This window comes from Camellia sinensis, chromosome 2 (genome assembly GCF_055761805.1).
Source record: "Camellia sinensis isolate YWXY chromosome 2, ASM5576180v1, whole genome shotgun sequence".
Classification (NCBI taxonomy): Eukaryota; Viridiplantae; Streptophyta; class Magnoliopsida; order Ericales; family Theaceae; genus Camellia; species Camellia sinensis.
This window is the reverse complement of record NC_138962.1, coordinates 74,516,891-74,539,266: the sequence shown is the minus strand read 5'-3', so window position 1 is coordinate 74,539,266 and position 22,376 is coordinate 74,516,891.

Genomic DNA, 22,376 nt, shown 5'->3' with positions numbered 1-22,376 from the left:
TGAGATCTTCAATCATTTATTCTTCGTCTTCTTCAAATTTCTTACATATATATATAAGTTTAAGTAAATCGATTCTCAATCATTTATTCTTCGTCTTCTTCAAATTTTTTACATATAGTGGGGGATATATTTTCTGAGTACCAACATGTGGCTAAGGTGACGCCGACGTGTCAGCCGAGGTGCCACGTGTCCTGGTCGTGGCACCGAGGTTATCTCGGCAAGGCCGAGGTTACCTCCGAAGATATCGGAATTCGAGATAAACGGATAAGGCACAAGAATCCTAGAAAAGGAGAAGACTACAATTGAGAAAGGATGAGACTCTTAGGGAGTTTATCCCAATCCTACTAGGAGTCCAAGATTGATAGTAATCCAAAGTCCATTGGAGCTAGGCTCCTGTTGGGACAAGGATTGAGTTAGCTATAAAAAAAGGCACCTCCGTGGGTCTAAGGTACGCAATTTATATTCTGAACAGTGAGATTTGTACTATTGATTATCTTTGAGAGATATACTGATTTGATCGTCGGAGTGCCCCCGGGTGGACGAACCACCGCCGGAATCTTCTCTTTCTGTTGTAGGTTAGCCAGGTGTCATCTATTCTGCTAGTGTTCTCCAGCTGAATACTGAGTTGGGCAGTGTGATCGGAAAATCACTCACACAATTTGGCGCCGTCTGTGGGAAAGAAAGTAGAATAGATGGCCAGTAACGGACAGAAGGAAAAGATTGGGGACGGCACTCCTACTGGGAGTGGGAGACCTATTGACCTTGATGGCGAAGGAGACAGGTCCAACGCAGAAACTCATGAGCAAGCTCACGAAGTAAAAGATGTCGGCCAGACTGGTGACATACCGAAGAAACCTGATCAAAGCAGGTACTACAACGAGGACGACCTCCAGGTTTGGAAAGATAGGTGCCTACGGAGGGACGAAGAGGTAAAAGAAATGGAAAACAAATTGGCAGACCTGCAGTCGGTCATCAATTTCATGATGCAAAATAACATCATGCAGCCATCGTTCCCGTTGCAAGACACACCGATTCCAGCGGCCAATGCCCAGAAGAGAGGGCAGAAAACAATCCCTGTAGCACCTCAGCACAACATGAGTGAAAGATACTCTCACCGACCTTCTAGGGAAGTCGGACGAAGAGAGTCGAGAAGAGAAGAATCACGGATGACACATCGCACAAAGGAGGCAGACCCCAAAGGACATCGACATGTTCAGGGGCAAGCACTGTGCTTCGACACAACTCATAGAGAAGGGTCGAAAAGAACTCACCACGAAGCTAAAAGTAGCGCACCAAAAAGACTGAAAGCAGGAGATAGCCGAGCTCCTGGGCGGACGAAGAAGGACTTAAGAAATTTCCTCAAGAGGAAGCAACAGAATGCCGAGGCCGAGGTAACCTCTCCAGATAAGCCGAGGACACCATTCTGGGTAGAATTAGACAGGTTTGAGGCGCCGAAGAGATTCAGTATGCCGAGGTTTCAAATATACGATGGTAAGTCAGACCCCAACTTCCACGTTGGACTATATTTGAACTCAATGGCATTGTATAGTGGGAATGAGTCGTTGCTCTGCAAAGTGTTCCCCTCATCCTTCGAGGAGATTGCATCAGATTGGTTCCACAAACTACCAAAGGAAAACGTGAAGGCTTGGGAAGGCCTGGCCGAGATGTTTGTGGCCAGGTTCGTGACAAACAAGCTGCAGCCATTAAGGATGGACACATTGATGGCCCTAAAGATCAGCAAGGATGAAGGCCTTAGGGCCTATGCAAAAAGATACTATGAGGTGTTCAATCGAATACCCAAATGTAATCAAGAGGTGGCGGTCATATCTTTCAAGAACGGCCTGAAAGACAACTGTCCACTATGAAAGTCTTTGGCAAAGACATTGTCAAAAAATATGGAAAACCTCATGGCGAGAATCGAGAAGTACGCCAGAGCCGAAGAAGACACATCGGGAACTAGGGAGGTAAAACAAGAGAAAGGAAACGGCTCGCCGAAGCAAGGCCGAGGTAATAATGGATCGAGCAAACAAGAAACAGAGCTGAGGGCCACACAGGCAGTAACAACTGTGTTCCGAATCCCGATTCCCAAAGTCCTGGACCGGATTCGGAACCAACCCTATTTCAAAACACCAGCGAAGACACCAGGAGAGTTTATGGGAAGGAACGTTGGCAGACATTGTGCTTACCACAATAAAGATGGGCACACGACTCAGGGTTGCAGAGCCCTAAAAACACACTTGGAAGAACTGGTGAGGCAAGGCCACCTGAGAGACCTCATCGATGAGGCCAGGACAAGGGAAGAACAGGCAAGATTGCCTCAGGCACCAGCAGCTCCGCCTCCCCCAGCATCCCAACCTCAAGCAGGAGGACCTCGGGTAGTCAATGTGATTCACTCGAAGGTCAACGAGAACGAAATTAGGGGGGAGACCCAGAAGGTGAAACACTTGCAACATGTCTACCAAGTCGGGGAGAAGAGACATCGGACAGAGGAGCGCCAAGGACCAGTAGTGTCCTTTTCAGAAGTCGACCTTGAGATGGTCCAGCATCTGCATAATGATACCTTGGTAGTATCCCTCCAGGTTGGAGAGTGCCAAGTGAAACACATCCTGATTGACCAAGGCAGCTCTTGCGACATCATGGACGTTCGATGTTACAAGGAGCTCGGCCTTCACCCAGACGATATGGAGCAATCCAATAGCCCAATGGTCGGGTTCAATGGAACGCCGACATGGCCACTGGGAACAACCAGCTTGGAGGTGCAGGCGGGCACCAGAAAGGTAACAACAGAGTTCACCGTAATCAACACACCCTCTCATTACAACATCATCTTGGGAAGGCCATGGTTGTATGCAATGGGGGCAGTTCCCTCAACATTGCATCAACTATTGCGATTCCCAACAGAGCATGGAATAGAGGAAGTCAGAGGCGATCAGCTGCAGGTGAAGAATTGCTCCATGGCAGCAATGAAATCTACCTGCAACATACAAGAGCCAGAAAAGGCAGAAATTGAAGATGAGGACGTGGAAGTCCTAGAAGACGTCGGCAAGGAGCCAACCGAGAAGAGCGAAGGGGAACTGAAAAAAATCCTCGTCCAGAATGGGGATGAAGAACGCTTCTTTCTTCTTGGCTCGGACTTAGCCGAAGAAGAGGAAAAAGAGTTAGAAGCTTTTTTGAGAGCAAATATTGAGGTGTTTGCTTGGACACCTTACGAAATACCTGGCATTGATCCCGAGGTCACTTGCTACAAACTGAATGTTGACAGGTCGGCCAAACCTGTAATTCAACGAGCCAGAAGACCGACGTTGATGCACGTCAAAGCAGTAGAGGAAGAAGTAGACAGACTTCTGGAGGCCAAGGCCATTAGAGAAGTTCACTACCCGACATGGCTATCCAATACAGTGGTGGTAAAAAAGAAGAACGATAAATGGAGGGTCTGCATAGACTTTACTAGCCTCAACAAAGCCTGTTCCAAAGACAGCTTCCCTCTACCCAAGATTGACCAGCTAGTAGATGCCACTTCAGGGCATGGAAGAATGAGCTTCCTAGATGTCTACAGGGGGTACCACCAGATAACCATGTACCCCCAGACGAAGAGAAGACCGCGTTCATCACCCCAAAAGGCCTGTATTGTTACAGAGTAATGTCTTTCAGGTTGAAAAACGCAGGAACAACTTACCAAAGGTTGGTAACCAAAATGTTCAAACACCTGATTGGCCGAACAGTGGAAGTCTACATTGACGACATAGTCGTTAAGACCACGGAGCTTGAGGGTCATCTCCCCGATCTAAAAGCAGTCTTTGAAATCCTTAAAACATATCGGCTCCGACTCAATGCATCGAAGTGTGCATTTGGAGTTGGATCTGGTAAGTTTTTAGGATACCTGGTGACTAGAAGGGGCATCGAGGCCAGCCCAGATCAGATCAAGGCCATCCTAGAGTTGAAGAGTCTGACGTCGGCAAAATAGGTGCAGATGCTAACTGGAAGGGCCGCAGCCCTAAGCAGATTCATCAGCAGAAGCTCAGATAGGTGCAGACCTTTCTTCAACTTGGTGAAGAAAGCCACAGACTTCCTGTGGACCGAAGAATACGAGGCTGCATTAGCCGACCTGAAGAAGTACTTGACCACAGCTCCAGTTCTTTCAAATCCAGAACCTGGGGAGGAGCTGTTCCTGTACTTAGCCGTTTCAGAACATGCGATAAGTGCAGTACTAATCCGAGAAGAAAAAGGGGAGCAAATGATTGTTTACTATGTAAGCAAAACCCTAGCTGATGCAGAAACGAGGTATCTACCCTTAGAAAAATTGGCACTAACTTTAGTAATGGCTTCAAAGAAGTTGAACCATTACTTCCAGGCCCACAAAATTGTGGTGCTAACAGAGCACCCCTTGAAGTCCTTACTGCAACAAGGAGACCTGACAGGAAGAATAGCTAGGTGGCCAGTCACCCTAGGCCAATATGACCTGGAGTACAGGCCAAGAACAGCAATCAAAGGCCAGGTTCTAGCCGACTTTGTGGCAGAATTCACGCCAGAATCCATCGAACATCGGGCTTCGTTGAGCTAGGATGAACAATGTCCAACCAAGCAAGGAGAAGCTCAGTCAAAGGCGAAAAAACAAAGAAAAGAGGAAAAAATCAGACCCTGCAGCATTTACATCGGCGACTTCTTTCGACTGTTCGTTGATGGGAGTTCAAACCGACAGGGAGCGGGGGCAGGAGTAGTATTGATATCCCTAGATGGGCAGGTACTAGAACAATCAATTCGTTTAGGGTTCAAGACCTCAAACAATGAAGCAGAGTATGAAGCACTCATTGCAGGACTGAAGCTGGCAGCAGCAGTGCAAGCAGATGAGGTAATAGTTTTTTGTGATTCATAACTGATAGTTAACCAGACAACAGGCGAGTTTGTAGCCCGAGATGAACGAATGTCAGCCTACGCAAAGGAGGTCATCAGGCTGTCAGCTTTGTTTCAGAACTGTCGACTACTTCAGGTAAGCCGAGATGATAACAGCCACGCTGATGCGTTGGCCAACCTAGCTAGTACAGTACAACCTGGAAAAGCAAGGACAATAATGATTGACTACCTGTCAGGCCCAAGCATTGAACCAGTAACCACAGAGCGTGAAGCGATGTGTGTAGACATGGGACCAAGCTGGATAAATGTAATTATTGCATTCCTAAAAGAAGGAAAGCTGCCAGATGATCGCAAAGAGGCAAACAAGATCAAATTAAAGTCGACAAGCTTCAGTCTGACAGCAGAGGGGCATCTCTACAGAAGGTCCTTCACTGGACCCCCATTAAGGTGCATACATCCTTTACAAGTCGAAGATTTTTTATATGAAATTCATGAAGGAATTTGTGGAAGCCACGCTGGGGGCAGATCACTCGCCCATAGGGCCATTACCCAGGGGTATTGGTGGCCTTACATGCAGAAAGATGCAGAAGCCTATGTGAAGAAGTGTGAACAATGCCAAAGGTTTACACCTCTGATACACCAGCCAGCAACAGACTTGAACCCTGTATCCAGTCCTTGGCCATTTGCCCAATGGGGCATGGATCTCGTCGGGTAACTGCCCCAAGCAACTGGACAAAGAAAGTACTTGCTGGTAGCAATAGATTACTTCACTAAATGGATAGAAGTTGAACCTCTTGCCAAGATCCGAGATGTGGACGTAAAAAACTTCATTTGGAAGAACATTATCACCAGGTTTGGGATTCCAAGAGTGATTGTTGCAGACAATGGAACTCAATTTGACAGTAAGCTAATCAAGAACTTTTGTGCAAAGTTCAAGATCAAGAACTACTTTTCAACCCCAAGCTTTCCACAAAGCAATGGACAAGAAGAAGCCTCCAACAAAGCAATTCTGGATGGGATAAAGAAGAGGCTGCAGGCAGCAAAAGGAAAGTGGGTAGACGAATTGCCCAATATACTCTGGACATATCGGACTACGCCGAGAAGATCAACAGGGGAATCCCCCTTTACCATGGCTTATGGCACAAAAGCAGTTATTCCGCTGGAGGTCGGCATCCCAGGAATCAGAACCCAGGAGGTAGAGAACGAGACTAATGATGTACTTTTAACCCGAGATCTGGATCTTCTAAAAGAACGAAGGAAGAAAGCTGCAATTCAACTCGCAGCATACCAGCAACAGCTTGCCAGAGCTTATAAGAAGAAGGTTAACCCAAGGGAATTTCAGATTGGTGACCTCGTCCTAAGAAAAGTCGTCAGCAACAAGAAAGATCCCAGAGAGGGCAAGCTTGGCCCAAATTAGGAAGGACCCTACAGAATCATCTCGGTACTGGGTAATGGGGCTGTAACACGTCCGCGAGGGACCCAGCTACAGTTCGGACTCGGTTTGTGTCACGGTTCTTAATCTGAACCAAAGAGTCCAAATCTGGCAAATCATTTTGAGAAATAGATTTTTGAAAAGAAGTGCCAAACATGGACTGCTTCGCCAGATACAGAGTCGCCACCTAAATATTTTTTATGGGAAAATTTAGGAAACCCTGACTCGGTGCCAAAGGCCACGTGTCCGTCATCACCAAAGTTGCCTCGGCTCGGGAGCTAGGGTACGATTGGGGAAGGTCAGCTATGAGCACCCCCTCTCGCCCGATCCGAAGATCGGCCTCTACTAACCGTGATATCCGTTTTTGAAAACGTTATGTGTTCTTATCCCGATTATTAGCCTAGAATTACTATGTTATGCGCACAGCACAAAAGTATAGACTAGATTGCCTAATTTGGGAATAAGCATTGCATATCCGTTTGTTTTGAAAAAATATTTTGGAATTTGCTACTCGCTAGTAGGCTAAAATATGGATTTCAATGAGCTATTCCAACTCAGGCAACCCAACCTTCACCCACAGGCATTCAAGCAGTTATATCACATAAGCAGCTAGCCTCATGGTAATCATGCTATCATGGCAACACTCACACGCATGCAAGGATGCTAAAGTATAAATACTTACATCGTACTCCGTGCCAAAACAAAGAACTTGTTAGCGATCAATGCATGATCCAAGTCCATGTTTGAATGTCTAATGCAACACATACGGAATGCCACTAGAGTAGGCTCGGCTAGTCTATGAATGACATATGAAAATGCACAAGTAGCATGTATTCAAGTTTAGATTTGAAATACTAATGCAGTTAGCATGATGCGCCGAGCCCGGTGCATGCAATACTGATGAATGATGCACGCATGCATAGCATAAGGTATGCTAAATTAAACATGACCTATTACTAACCATCAAAGTAGGTAAGTAAAAGGGAGAAAGAAGTGGGGGTTGGAGGACATGCACACATTCACCCACACTCATTAAAAATTCGCCCTCGCTCGGAGGGACCAAAAGAATAATACAATTCGAATAATGAATTAACTATCCTAGCTAATTAATTATTACAGACCAACTAAATTAATTAGACAAATTAATTAATTTAAGAAAGTAAGAAAAAGGGCCTCGGGAAGAGGGCTCAATGCACGCGTGCTCTGGTCTTGCTCGGAAGTCTACTGCCATGCACAAGCTGCCTCTATTTTCCCTGCTCTGATTCTCTGAAGACTGCCAAAGTCTCAGGATGTGCTCACTGGATGTTGGGGAATGCCACCGACTGGAGGGAATCATCACCGGCTGTGATCTGGTGTTGATCGGCCAAAAATGAATCCATCGGCCACAGATGGATTGCCGGTCGGCACTCTGTGCAGTCGATCGGCAAAAAGCTCCTGCAGAATCTGTTTGACAGCAGCAGAGGACAGAGCTTTGCATGGCAATGCAATTCAAGCAATGTATGCACCAACCATATCCCTTATCATGTTTATGACTCAAAGGGACATGGTCCTTGGTTCTCGGACCATCAAGCGCGCATTTCAATGCGTGATAGCCCAAGAGACCAAGTTGTGCATTTTTTCATTTCAAATGTAATGCAATGCACATAGTCAAACCAAGGGGGCTTCTACCTCTATCATGACTCACTTCAAGAGGTGAGGCAATGCATGCACAATGCAATGCGACCAAGGCATGCGAGCTAAGGATGCAACATGGCAATGCAATGCATTTATGCAAGTATGCAAGCAAATATGCAAGGCAAGCATGCAAACAAGCAAAGGATGGACTTAAGCATGGTTTAGGCAGCCCTCACTAGGCCTAAAACAGTGGCCAAGGTGCTCAAAAATGAAGGACTAATAGGCACACAAACATGCATGCAAATGATCCCCAACACTTCAAGCATTGAAGAGCAATTCTCAAGCACACTTAGGAGGATGCAAACATGGACATATGGCATGCACACGAGCTTTGAAAATCAGGTTAATGATGGTGCTAAACCAAGCAAACGAGACAAACAAAGCATGCAATTGGTCCAAATACTTAAGGCAAGGCAAGGAGACTTGAACCATGGCCAAGCCAACCAAGCCCCACAAGGCCAAGAAGACTTAAAACATGTTCAAGGCAGACCTAAACAATGCTAAGGGAACACCTAGATGGCGTCCAAGTATCCTAAAAATGGAAGCATGCAAAAGAGACCAAACATGGAACATGCAACATAAGCCTTTGACACATCAAAGGGGCCATGAAATGCAAGCATACAAGCATACTAAGTGGACTGAAATGACATGGAAAATGGTCCCAACCCACTAAATCAAAGCAAGTAATGCATTCTATACACTCACACCCTTAAGGCCAACAAGCCAAAATGCAAAAGGGCTATACAATGCATGCCAAAGTCGACCCAAACAACTATGGACAGACCTTAATCATGGCAAAATAAACATAAAAGCTTCACAAAGCCAAGCCTAAAACATGCTAGAACAATGGTTTACAACCTAAGGCATGTTAAGGCAACAAAATGGCATTACAAGACATGTATGCTAAGCAAGCATTGTGTACCAAAACCAACTTAAAATAGAGGCATATTATAACATAATAAGCATAAATAACAGCTAAGGCATGGTCAACAAGAGCCTAAGCTAGGTGCTCCCTCAAGAGGCAAAAATGGCCCTTTTCAAAGACAACAAGGAGAGGGGGTGGCCCTCTCCTTCCTAGGACCTCAAGGCACCATCCCTACCTCTGAAATCCCTCAAGATTTCAGTGGTGAGGAGGCCCAAACTCAATGGTCCTGGAGCTCACACAAAATGGCACAAAAAGGAGCCTTACAAGTCTCAAAAGGGATTAAACAACCTCAAATCACAAAACACTCTAAACAAACTATTTAGAGGGCCTAAAAACAGAACTTTTTTATGTTATACACAAAGCTCAAAAATAGTTGCAAGGTAAGATAAAAGGCTATGCAAGAAAGGGGTAAAAAGGGGCAAAGTTGTTACCCTTGAAGACTTTCTTCACAACTGAAGCTCCAGTAGCTTCTTCAGCTCCAAACCAGCTCCAAGAACTCCAAGAACACTCCTTTGGCCCTCAATAACCAAGAAAAGGTGTAATGGTGGGTGTTTGTGTGCAAAAGTAAGACCAAACACACACTAAACTAACAAGAGAGGGAAATATAGAGATGGAATAGATACAAATTCCTAACCCTAATATCAAAGCTCTCTAAAAATATTGTCTAACCCTAAATCCAAGAGAGGAGACTCTCTCTTATAGAGCTCTCTCTTGTAAAGCTTGTCAAATAAGCTTGTTAAGAGAGAGATCCCTCCATACACGTGTATGGAGGGGAGAGAAGGTGGGTGCCAGCTGTGAGCTATCACAGCTGGCACAAAATATCTACCAAAAGTAGATGAACAGTGATCGGCCATTCAAAATTTCCATTTTAGCAAAATAAATGGCCGACCGGCAACAAAGAGTGCCGACCGGCAATATACATTGCCGATGGCATAAAATCACTGGCCGGTGGCCTCAAGCCATGGCCGGTGATGTGTGGGGATGCCTCACAAGGCATTCTCTGCCCCTTGAAGACAAAACACAAGTGTTTGATACAAAACCAGACACAACACGGTCGAGTCGAGAGGTCCTGAGGCAAAGCGCGCAACCGAGACCTCAGGGAACTCAAGACGAACACAAACAAGGGTAATCACCAAGTGTTCTAATGGTGGCGTCCAAGTCTTGAGGACGGTCAAAAATGGGGTGTCTACAGGGGCATAACGGCTTGAAGATAATGAGGGCAAAGAGTTGCCAAGACCTTGGAACACTTGTAATTTGAAATTTTTCTATCATTAGAATTTCTTTGTTCCTTTGCCATTTGTCAAAGTAAATAAATAAATATTCAGCTGGTTCTCTTTTTCAAAATACTTAACATTATCTCTAGAATACATGCATAACGAGAACCCAAGTGGAACTCAGGTTCACATTGGGGGGCAGAGAGAAGAAAAATATGTTTAACACTTGTTGAAATTTGTGGACAATTTACAAGTTGAAGTTAAACCGAAATCATTGTTTAACACTTGTTAAAATTTGTGGATAATTTACAAGTTGAAGTTAAACCTAGATCAATGTTTAACACTTATTAAAATTTGTGGACAATTTACAAGTTGAAGCTAAGTCGAGATCATTGTTTAAACACTTATTGAAATTTGTGGACAATTTACAAAATAGAAGACTAAGGTTAAACACTTGTTGAAATCTTATATCTACAAGGTGAAACCAAGATTACGCCGAGAAAGATAGTTAGGCACTTGCCGAGGTAAATCATCGGTTTGTACAACCGAGATGTGTCACCCCGAGGAGGTTGCACAAGGATTGAAGTATATATTGAAGACATGCCAAAACTTCTAAGTATAGAATCATGCAAAGAGAAGACAAAAATACAAGTATTCAGAGAAGAAAAGTTATATTAATATTCAGAAAAGACACGTCGGCCAAAAACTTACAATTGTTCCCAAGAAAAAACACAAGAAAAGCAAAAGTACAAAAGACAGAAGAAAATGACATCAAAATTAAGATTCCTCAGCATCGGCAGTAAGCTGGGTTGGGACCTCGGAAAACTGTTGAGAAGCCACCTCGACCGCCTTCTCTGCCGCAAGCTCATCATCAATCTCTTGCAAGGTTTCATCAATACTCTTGTCGGCGAGGGGGACATCGGCTGAAACCCTCTCAGGAGCAGCATCTGTGAGGACCTCATCACCCTCCTCATCTTGAGTCAAGTCTAGGACTTGCTCATTCAGAGATGAGGACTTGGCCCCATCAGCCTCCTTGGATTTCCTGACCAAGGTCTCCTCCTCTTCAGATTCAGAATCATCATCAAATTGAGCTGGTGGAGGAGTTTGAGGGAATGGAAGAGGAATGGCGTCAGCTTTCCGAAGAGGCGAGTCCTCAGGGACCTCAAGCTTTTTCAGAAGAGACATCCAACCAAGGGTGAAACCCCTGTTGCATGCCTGCTTCACCTGCCTTTCGTAGGCCTCCGTGACATCGGCATCGGCATCCTTGATTTCGGCTTCTTTCGTGGCCAAGGCCTCTTGAAGCTCTTTTTGGGCCTGTTCTATCTTTTCCTCGGCCTCTCTTTTTTGGGCCTCAAAGACCTTCCTGATTGCCTCGGCAGATTCAGCCTTTTCTTCAGCATCGGTTTGGGCCTTGATGGCGGCCTCGGCTTGGTCCTCTAACTTCTTCATTTTTTATTGAAGGCTTTTGTTAGCCTTTTGAAGAGAAGAGAACTCCCTCTTCATCTCGGCCAACTTCTCTCGATTTTTAAAAGATTGAACAGAGAAAGAATGGGCATGCTGGATGGCCTGAAATTGAATAAAACAAAAGTTATTAGAAAATTTCTAAGTATGAGAAAGAAGGAAAAAAGTGCCAGATGAAAGACACTTACTTCAACAGAACGTTGAAGCATCAGAGCGTAATATTCATACTCGCTCAACCCGGCGTTTCGGTCAAGATCGCCGGGGAGAAGCAGAGTAGTGCTGAGAGCTACGCCGACATTGATGTCCTCAGCACTATCGTTGGCCATGACTGGCTTATCATCCAAGGTAATTTCAAGGGCCCAGGGGGCAGCAAGCTTTTTAGACCCCGAGGTCGTTGCAGAAGATGACCTCGGCCGTTTGGATTTGGTAGAATCGGATGAAAGTGTTTCAGCGGACCTCTTCGCAGGGACAGAGGCAGTTTTCTCACTCGGAGCCAGTTTGGAAATAGGCAAGGTATCCTCAGAATCGATTTGAGGTACCTTTGCCTTTGGCTGAGCCTTTTTGATTCGTTTTGGCTTTGGAGGAGGTAGGGTTTGTGATGGCTGAGCGTCAACATCAGTTGGAATGTTAGCCAGGAGATCTTTGGCAATTGGTTTTGGGCGACCCATCTCGGTAGAAGAAATTGTTTGGCGTCGACGGCGGCGTTGGGATATTGGAATCAAGTATGGAGCCGAGGTTGACGATATCTCAGCTGGATCAGAGGTTGACCCTTGGTCTATCCGAGATGTGGACACGGTTTGTGTAGTTGTGGCAGAGGGTGGAGAAAGGCTTTTCTTCTTCCTCCTAGGGATGTCGGGCAAAGTTGACTTGTATGTTGGAATAAAATTGAGAAGCAGAGGCGCCTTCCGTTTATGGACTGGCAAGTCCAAAAGTCTCTTCAAATCCTTGCTGGAAATGAAGGATTGGCGAAAGTCTTTTGGTGGCTTAGGAACAGCTGCAAGAAAAACAGACATTAAGAAATAGATAAAGTATGAAAAACTTTAAAAAACAAAGTGGGTATGAATGCAGGGCTCTTACCATTGCCCTCTACAAAGATTAATCGAATGAAAGGGAAGAGATGGAGGTCTTCATCTAGAGCAAACTCCCAGTTCCCCGAAGTAATGAAATAATCGTCCCGAGCTCCCTTGTTGGAGTCAGGGAGGTCGGCAACGATTTTGTATTCAGTGGACCTTGGCTTGAGGTAGTAAACGTAGCCAGTGTCTTTTTTAAGGCCACACATAGTATAGCAATATTGGATGTCGGCTAATGTGATCCTAGCGTTTTCTTGTTTGGCTAAGGCTATGATACCATTGATGGTTCGATAGGAATTGATGGAAAGTTGCATTGGGTTCAACTTGTAATAATGAAGTATTTCACGGAAAAGGATGTTGAGTAGAAGCCGAAGTCCACACTCAATGATGGCTACCACAAGGAAAGGCATAGAGTCATCAGTAGGCATGATAGAGTCATCATCCCCAGCCAACCTCAGATGGACGTCGGCTGGGATTTCAAACTCTTGTCTAAAGAATTCTAGTTTGGATGGGGTGTTTACCCTATGTTTCCACATACCCATGATGTCGGCTTAAATGGAGATATCGGATTTCAAGAAGAAGAATTTTTGGAAGGTTTAAAGGACCTCGGCCAAAAACCTAAAAGTATACTTTGGTAAGAATTTGTATGGATCTAGAGGGAGTTCATTTCAGTTTTTCCTAAATTGTGGGTTCTACAGACAAATCCCAAACCTAAGTCTATGGAAACGAAGATTGAAGGCATGAATCTAGAAAAGACACAAAAAACAAAAGCAAGAACGAGTTTCAGAATCAAGAACAGAGATGGTCTATCAAGAGCATAAAGAATACATGAAGTATAGGGCCAAGAACAATGGCAAAAGTACAGGGAAGTGGTGAAACAATGCGTGTGTTCAAGATATGGGCAAGGGCAAAATCATGGAAAAAACACATTCAGATGTATGATTCACAAATTAATAGTTTGAACAAATGCTGTAATGGCAGCAAGTGATAGAAAGCATCAAAGAATTGAAAACGAAAGGAACAGTAAACTCACTGAAGAAAAGAAGCCGGTGTAAGGATCGCCGAAGTCAGACAATGGTTACAGAAGTAAAAGAATAGTGGAAGCTTCACCAGAAGGAGGAATGAAGGCAGTTGCAGAGCTTGAGGTCTGGAACAATGGCGTATTCAAGAGCTAGAGAGAGAAAAAGCAAAGGAATCAAATGAAAAGTGAAAAAAACGAAAGAGGGAAACAAGTTTTGTCAAAAACTTAAAACGGCAGCAAAATAGGGCAATTAATGCGCCTGGGACAGCAAATGCGTCAGACGGCGTATGTAGGCGTGAAATGACTTATAAGCGCGTCCAGGGTACGATCCAATAAGGATAAAACGCGTGAATGAAACGGTTGAAAAGTGATGTTTTGACAGCTCATACGCATAAAGGAGTTCATTGGAACTCTTGTTCTTTAAGGAGACGTGTCGGCCTTAAACAATGATCTCGGCTAAAATAATTTAAGCTAACGTACTGGAAGGAGGTACCGATATAGGTTCCATCACCTCAGAATGCCGAGGTAATAGAACCTAGGGAACAGTTGTGGGGATATATTTTCTAAGTACCAACACGTGGCTAAGGTGACGCCGACGTGTCAGCCGAGGTGCCACGTGTCCTGGTCGTGACGCCGAGGTTATCTCAGTGGGGCCGAGGTTACCTCCGAAGATATCGGAATTCGAGATAAACGGATAAGGCACACGAGTCCTAGAAAAGGGGAAGACTACAGTTGAGAAAAGATGAGACTCTTAGGGAGTTTATCCCAATCCTACTAGGAGTCCAAGATTGATAGTAATCCAAAGTCCATTAGAGCTAGGCTCCTGTTGGGACAAGGATTGAGTTAGCTATAAAAAAAAGCACCCCCGTGGGTCTAAGGTACGCAATTTATATTCTGAACAATGAGATTTGCACTATTGATTATCTTTGAGAGATATACTGACTTGATCGTCGGAGTGCCCCCGGGTGGAAGAACCACCGCCGAAATCTTCTCTTTCTGTTACAGGTTAGCCAGGTGTCATCTATTCTGCCAGTGTTCTCCAGCTGAATACTGAGTTGGGCAGTGTGATCGGAAAATCACTCACACACACACACACATATATATATATATATAAGTTTAAGTAAATCGATTTGGTTTCTGACGGAGATCGTAACAATTTGGATTCAATAGCGATTTGGTGTGTTCTCAATCTCTCTCTCTCTCTCTCTCTCTCTCTCTCTATATATATATATATATATACACACAACATATATATATGTACACATCTATATATATACTCTTTGTATTTATCTATATTCATTCAAATTGCTTGAATTTCAAATTCTATATTCCTCTATATTTTATGTTCTTATTTTCATGTTAGAAATTGCTTGAATTCCGTCGCAAGGATCATACACTCTTTTCCCATTCCTACGCACTGTTACTACTACTCTCTGATTCACATTTTCTGTTATTTTTTCTATTTGTTGAGTTTAGAAGGTTTTTGAGTAGTAGCATTTGTTGAATTTATATGGCTGACTGGTTGTTGAATTTATATGGGTTGTTTTCATATGATAGTGTTCTCAATTCATTATTTTTTTCAATTATTTATTTATTTATTTATTTATTTATTTTTAAAGTGGGGATGTGGATTGTTATCAATGTTATTTTTGCATTGAAGGTCTTAGGAATCAATTGCTTTCATTTCATGGTTATGCAAAAGGCCAATGCTTGTGTTGGATACCGACATTTTTCTGCCACTCCTAGAACCACATAGTTTAAATAATCCAAATGTCTTGATATGGATTTTTTTCGTTTCAATGTTATTATGTGTCTTGATGTTTTGCTTTTGTTTTATGTCGTGTGCCTTGGCAATACATCCCTAAATTTCTGTTTGTCAAAAAATAGATATGAATCACATAGTCAAAAGTAGATATACATATTAGTGAAACTTCTTCAAGAATTTAGTTGTGCTCCTCCTTTAAGACCACATATAGAAAGTAACAAGATATTAGAATTTAAGAATAATGTCTTTGTTTACTTTGTAATAGGGACTTCGAGATGGACAGGAGTTGGATGCAACTTCATAATACAAGGTTGCATTAATACATTGATGGGGTAAAAGAATTTATCGTGTTTGCTTGTGATGAAATCAGGGACGAGTAAGATTTGGTGTCCGTGTAATAGATGCAACAACTGTACCCAAAAAACCATAAATGAAGTTAAAATTCATTTGTTTGCATATGGGGCTGTCACAACTAACACTAGATGGGTGTATCATGAGGAAGACTTTGAGTTGAATGACAGTGATCCCTCGGAAAATGAAAATGATGAATATTTCAATGATGTGATAGAGAAATAAAATTCTCCAATACCAAGGTGTGAGAAATTGTCCATGACATACACAGTGGACCATCCACATTTGCTCATACTGGGAAAGCATCTAGTAGCCGTAATCCTAACTTGTCTGGTGGTCATGGTAGTGAAGCAAATATGTTTGCAAGATTAATGAGGGATGCATAATAGAAATTGTATCCAAATGCCAACGATATTTCAAATTATCATTCATTGTTAAGCCGCTACATCTAAAGATGCTCAATAAATAGAGCAACAAATCACTCACGATGATGCTAAAATTGTTGAAGGATACACATCCCATCGGTGAAACGCTCCCATACTCATACAATGAAGCTAAACAAATAATTCAAGATTCGGGCCTTGATTATAAAAAAATACATGTATGCAAGAACGATTGCGTACTTTTTTGGAAGGAGTATGAAATGAAGATAAATGCCCTACCTGCAAAAAGCCTAGATACAAATTTCATAAAGGTAAAGGTAAAAAAATCTCTCACAAGGTTCTGTGATACTTTCCTTTAAAACCAAGGCTACAAAGGTTATTTATATCAAGGAAGAAAGCTACTGATATGAGGTGGCACAAAGACAAATGCGTAGAGGAGAAAAATGTAATGCGCCATCCGGCAAACTCTGAAGTGTGGAAAGACTTTGACAAAAAGCATGAGTCATTCGCCAAAGATCCTTAAAATGTTATGCTCCAACTAACAGGTGACAACTTCAATCCATTTAGGAATATGAGTTGTCCCATACGATTTGCCACTGTGCAAATGCATGAAAGATTCATTTTTTATGATGCCTTTGCTTATTCTTGGGCATAGAGCTCTTGGATTTGACATTGATGTGTTTTTACGACCACTAATATATGAGATAAATGAGTTATGGGAGGTAGGGGTAGAGACCTACGATGCATTAAGTGGCTCGAATTTTCAATTATGTGCTGCATTATTATAGACTATCAATGACTTCCCCGCATTTGGTAACTTATCTAGTTGGAGCACCAAAGGTAAATTGGCTTGTCCATCATGCAATGAGAATGCATTTCACCAATATTTGCATCATTGTAGAAAAACTTGTTACGTGGGACACTATCGTTTTTTATTGCATGATCATTTTTTGCAAACAAGCAAGTCATTCAATGGTTAGTTAGAGCTTGGGTTAGAATCCAAGCTATTGTCAGGAGAGGAGGTTTTGGGACAATTGGGGCATATAGACGCATCATTATTTGGGAAAATAGATCAACATGGGAATAAGCAAAAACATTCTCCTCAATATTTAAATTGGACAAGGAGGAGCATTTTCTTTGATTTACCTTATTGGAAAACTCTCAAGTTCATCACAACCTTGATGTTATGCACATTGAAAAAAAATGTATATGATAGTGTTCTAGGAACATTGATGAATATTGATGGAAAAACCAAGGACACATACAAAGCTCATCTTGATCTAATGGATATGGGTATAAGACCTGAATTACATCTGAGGGAAGTACATGGCCAAACATTCTTACCTCCTTGTCATGGCCTTGGAAATTTCCAAGCACACCGTACGGCACTTAGACAATCTCAAGCCTCACTTGATGATGCTAAGTCAGCTTAACTCACAAACTTGGAAGAAAGACAAGTAAGAAGACAATGAGAGTTTGAGAGAATGCCTTTTGTATTCACTTTGAGAAAGCTTTACAACTCTTGGATTATTAAAGGAGCAAATGAGCCCCTCTCCTATTTATAGACATCTTAGGTCTTCTCTAGAATATTCCAGAACATACAAGAAAAGGACTATGGAGAAGCTTCTCAAGGAAGCTTCCCTTATCCTGCAAGAGGGTTCTAGAATCCTCCCTAAAAATATCTATACAAACATCTACCTCATTCTAGAAGTAGGTACAAGGATCTTTTACCACCTTCATTTCTCTAGGAGGTTCTAGAAGCTTCTATTGCTCCCATTCCTCCAATCTCCACTTAAATGCTATAAAACCTATTCTAGATCCTTCCATGTACATTATAGAATTATGTACCATATTTCCATGTTTTCTCAAGTATTCCAAGAGCTTCTGGAATATTCTATTAGCCTCTCTTCCTTGAGACTTCCTCTCAGTAAGTAATTTTGTCCAGGTAATTTGGCAGGACGTGACATCCTGCTTCCTTCATGTTGTCTCCAACTGAAAAGAGGGACTTTTGTGAATTCTTGAGTTCAGATGGCTATACATCAAACATATCACATTATGTGAACACTAGTGACTGTCGAATTACAAGGTTAAAAAGCCATGATTGCCATGTTATCTTACAAAGATTGTTTCCTATTACTCTAAGTGGATGTTTGAAAAAGGATGTGAGCAAGGCATTAATTGAGTTTAGCTTGTTCTTTAAGGAGTTATCGTCAAAGACATTGAGAGTTGATGTCTTAGAACAACTTGAGAAAGATATTGTTTTAATTTTGTGCAAGCTCGAGAAAATATTTCCGCTATCTTTTTTTGATATTATGATTCATTTATCCGTTCACTTATCGCACGAAACAATCCTTGCACGACTGGTGCAATACCGATAGACGTATGGATTTGAAAGGTATATGCATATTCTTAAGGGTTATGTGCGTAACAAAGCTCATCCAGAAGGATCTATTGCTAAAGGTTACATTGACAATGGGGCTCTCACTTTTTGCTCTATATACTACTATGAAGGTGAGACAAGATTTAATACACCTAAACGAAACTATGATAAGCCTATTGAGGTGGCACAAGATGGAAACTTGTTTGTATTTAGGCAAAAGATTTGTGGATTAGGAGCTGCAATTAATGATGTGTTGAATTTAGCGGATTTGATTAAAGTTCGATGGTACGTGTTGAATAATTGTGATGAAGTTCAACCGTATATGTAGTAAGTAAACTACCATATGATTATATTCACTAGAATATTTTATTTTTTGAATTATACTATTTTCACAACCATTTGTGTCAAACAATGTTGTTATAATTTATAGGCAATACATGGATGAACTTGAAGGATAAGGTTTGACAAATATGCAAGAGAGGCTAGAATCGAAGTTCCATACATGGTTTCTAAAATATGTAAGAGTTATGAGTTTTGAACATTATTTGTGCATTTAAATAATGAATTTAAGTGTATGCTAATGCATTTCATATCATCAATGGAATTAGGTCACAAAGCTACAAGTTTTCGCCTGTCTGGGGGTACCCGAGCGCACTAAACAATTCGGACCCTCAATTTCTTTGATCTAGTCTCACGAGTGCAATGTGAAACATAAATGAGAGTCCAAATCCAGCAACTTTTATAGAAAATCCATTTTAGTGCAAAATCATTGCCAAAATGGACTGCATCACTAGATCTCAGAGTCACCACCTAATATTTTAGAAAAATTAGGAAACCCGTGACTCGTGTCAAGGCCAATGTTCGTCGTAACCAAAGATGTCTTGATTCGGAACCTTAGGTATGATGGGGGAAGGTCATTAATTGAGCACCCCCGCTCACCCGATCAAAAGATTGGCCTCTACTAAACCATGATATAAGTTTTATTGATTTTATACGTTCATGTTCTGATTATTTAATAAATCTAAAAATTACTATGTGAAGCAAACAAGTATAGACTATATCATTCATTTTGGAACACTTGATTCCATGTATTTTTTAAAGAGTTTTGAAAATGTGCAACTTAAAAGAATTGGAGCTCACAAGCATGAAATCAATATTATTCCAAATTAAATGGCACAACCTCCATCCACTGGCATTCATAGATATATCACATAAGCAAGTAGTCACATGGTAGAATGCTTAACATGATAAGAAAAATCAAAAAGGGCACCCTACTTCCGCAAAATGATTCTAAAACTGGACTTGATTCTCTACAAATTCTCAGTAAGCCACATTTTTTAAACCCTTAGAAATTATTTTTTCTATATTTATTTTTGAACTGGTGCAGTGCTGAAAATCTAACAGTGTGGTTCTTGTTGTAGTTAGTGTTTTTGTGCTATCATGTCATATTTTTTGTAATACATGTTATACTTGAATGCTTGAGTTTCACCTTGAATGGCCTTATTTTGCTCTTACTTGTGCTAACCACTAATGTGTAATGAACTTAATGTGAAAAGGGAAAAACTAAATGAGTTGGTATACATCATAAATGATGAGAATGTTAAGTTGATATTAGTAGGGGATTAAAATGAGCAAGTCTTGCGCAACTAGTTATTTCGGAAACCTTGAATGGAGCAGTTGTATTCAGACCCTAGGTAGTTCGGTATAAGGAGGGATTTGGGCTAAGCCCATCATTACCGTCTCTTTTGAGGCCCTCGGTTGGCGCTACGCGGTATATAACCGTTGGTAAATATCTGAGGTAAGGTCTGCAACAAAGCAGCAAAAGAGGGGGCATATCGAATAATCCGCATCTAATTCTTGGAGTTGGGAGGAAGAAATTTCTTTGGAAGATTTCTAGACTACTAACAATTAACCATATAATCTATGCTATGAACTTAAATGCCATGATCCTTTCCTCTGTGTCTTTGTAAATGTTGTTGTGCATTGGGCTGGGAATAATGAATGGGGTATGTGTGCGTTTACTAGGCATTCAAAGCTCACAGCGTATCATGCCAGGTGCCGAAGAAGAGCTTGCAGCAAGAGACGATGAACCGGAAACCTTCGAAGACATTTGGTGTAGCGATCCCAGTTTTGCCACTTCACTGAGTATGTCAGAGATCGAGCTGCCCGGTCAGCTCACGGGGGTCCAAGGAGCAACGCCCCTTGGTGGGTCCGAGGGCAGCCCCTTGGCGGGTCGAGGGGCAACACCCCCGAAGTAAAAATGCAAAATGCATTCGAAATTGCTTGTCCACTCGAGCGGCCGTTTATGTGCTCGAGTGGAGAATGTTTGGTTCCAGAAGTTTGACCTGTCTGCAAAAGTACTAGGAAAGTGTATTTAACGCTCGAGCGAGGCTTTCCACGCTCGAGCGAACCATGTTATATCAGTCCATAAGGGGAGATTTCAGATTACTTTTTCAGTTCTCTCTCTCTCTCTCACAAACTCTCCAAAATTTCCAGATCTATAGCTTCTCTCTCTAGAAGTCATCTTCTCTCTTTGATTCCTCCAAATCCATTGGGAGTTAGACCGAAGCTCTCCATCAAAGTTGTGTAACTTCTCGAGGGCTCGTTGCGTGTGGTGGAGATCGAGTTTCAACACCATAAATTTTGGGGTTTCATCTTTATTCTTCTTCAATACTTGAGATAGGGATTTTCTTTGAGTTATATATATGTTTAGCAAGATCTAGATGATTTTCGAAATCATCCTTTGATTAATTTTGAAAATTAATTGTTGATTCAAGAAGATGAGAGATTTTTGAAAGTGGGTTTACTTTCTTGTTCCTTTAAATAAAAATTTGGGGTTTTGAACTATAAAGATTGAAGAGAGATGTTTTTGGGTGATTTTCTTTCAATAAATGAAGATGAATGATTTTGGTGAGAAAACCTAGAAATTGAGGATTTTTAAGAAAGATGTTATCAATCTTTGAAGATGTTATATTTTTTTTGTGGGCAAAAATAAATGATGTTTGATAGTTATTGATTTATATACATATAAATGATGAGTTTCATGGAATATGAGATTTGTTGAAATATTTGAAATTGTTGATCAAAATGTTGTTATAGTCTCAAATGACTAAATTGTTGAGATTGCTCAAAATATGAGAATTGTTTGAAATAATAAAAATGAGAATTTTGATTACAATAGGAATATTGTGTGGAAGTGTTGAAAATGGAAGAAATATTGCATTGTATTATTAATCATTGCATTGGCATATCAATTCATTTGATAATAAAGAGCTTTGAAATTTGATTTGAAAACTTTGCATTGAGAAAAGAATGTTGAAAAATAAGTTTTCATGAAATGATTTTGGGTAAATACGGTGGTAAGTCTTGAAACGTGGTGTAGATAAAATTGATTAAGTTAGCCTTTGTGTCATTGGTGAAAGACCAGAAAACCACGCGGATAGGTATCAAGCCTTCCAGTTAATACTGGTAAAAATGAAAAATTGGTAGTACTTGTATAGGCTACTTGCAGACACGGACCTAAGGATTACCAGAGTTGTATTTACTGCCCCTTGAATAAAATTGATAAATGTTGAACAGTTGGAAATTGCATGGCATTATTGAGCATGATGGTTTGCAAAAGATGAAGATGTGTTTTATTTTCAAAATGGCATGGCATAGCATATGCATTCATCTCTTGAGACTTGTATAAAATATATATACTTTGTTAAGGATTTTCTACTAGGCTTTATGCTCACCCTACGAGATTTTTGTGCAGGAAAAGACATGGTGAATCTGCCTAACTGAGGGTGTGGAAAAGTGTGTGTGTGTTGAGAGCACAAGGTTCTCATATGCTGTGATTTTATTTGT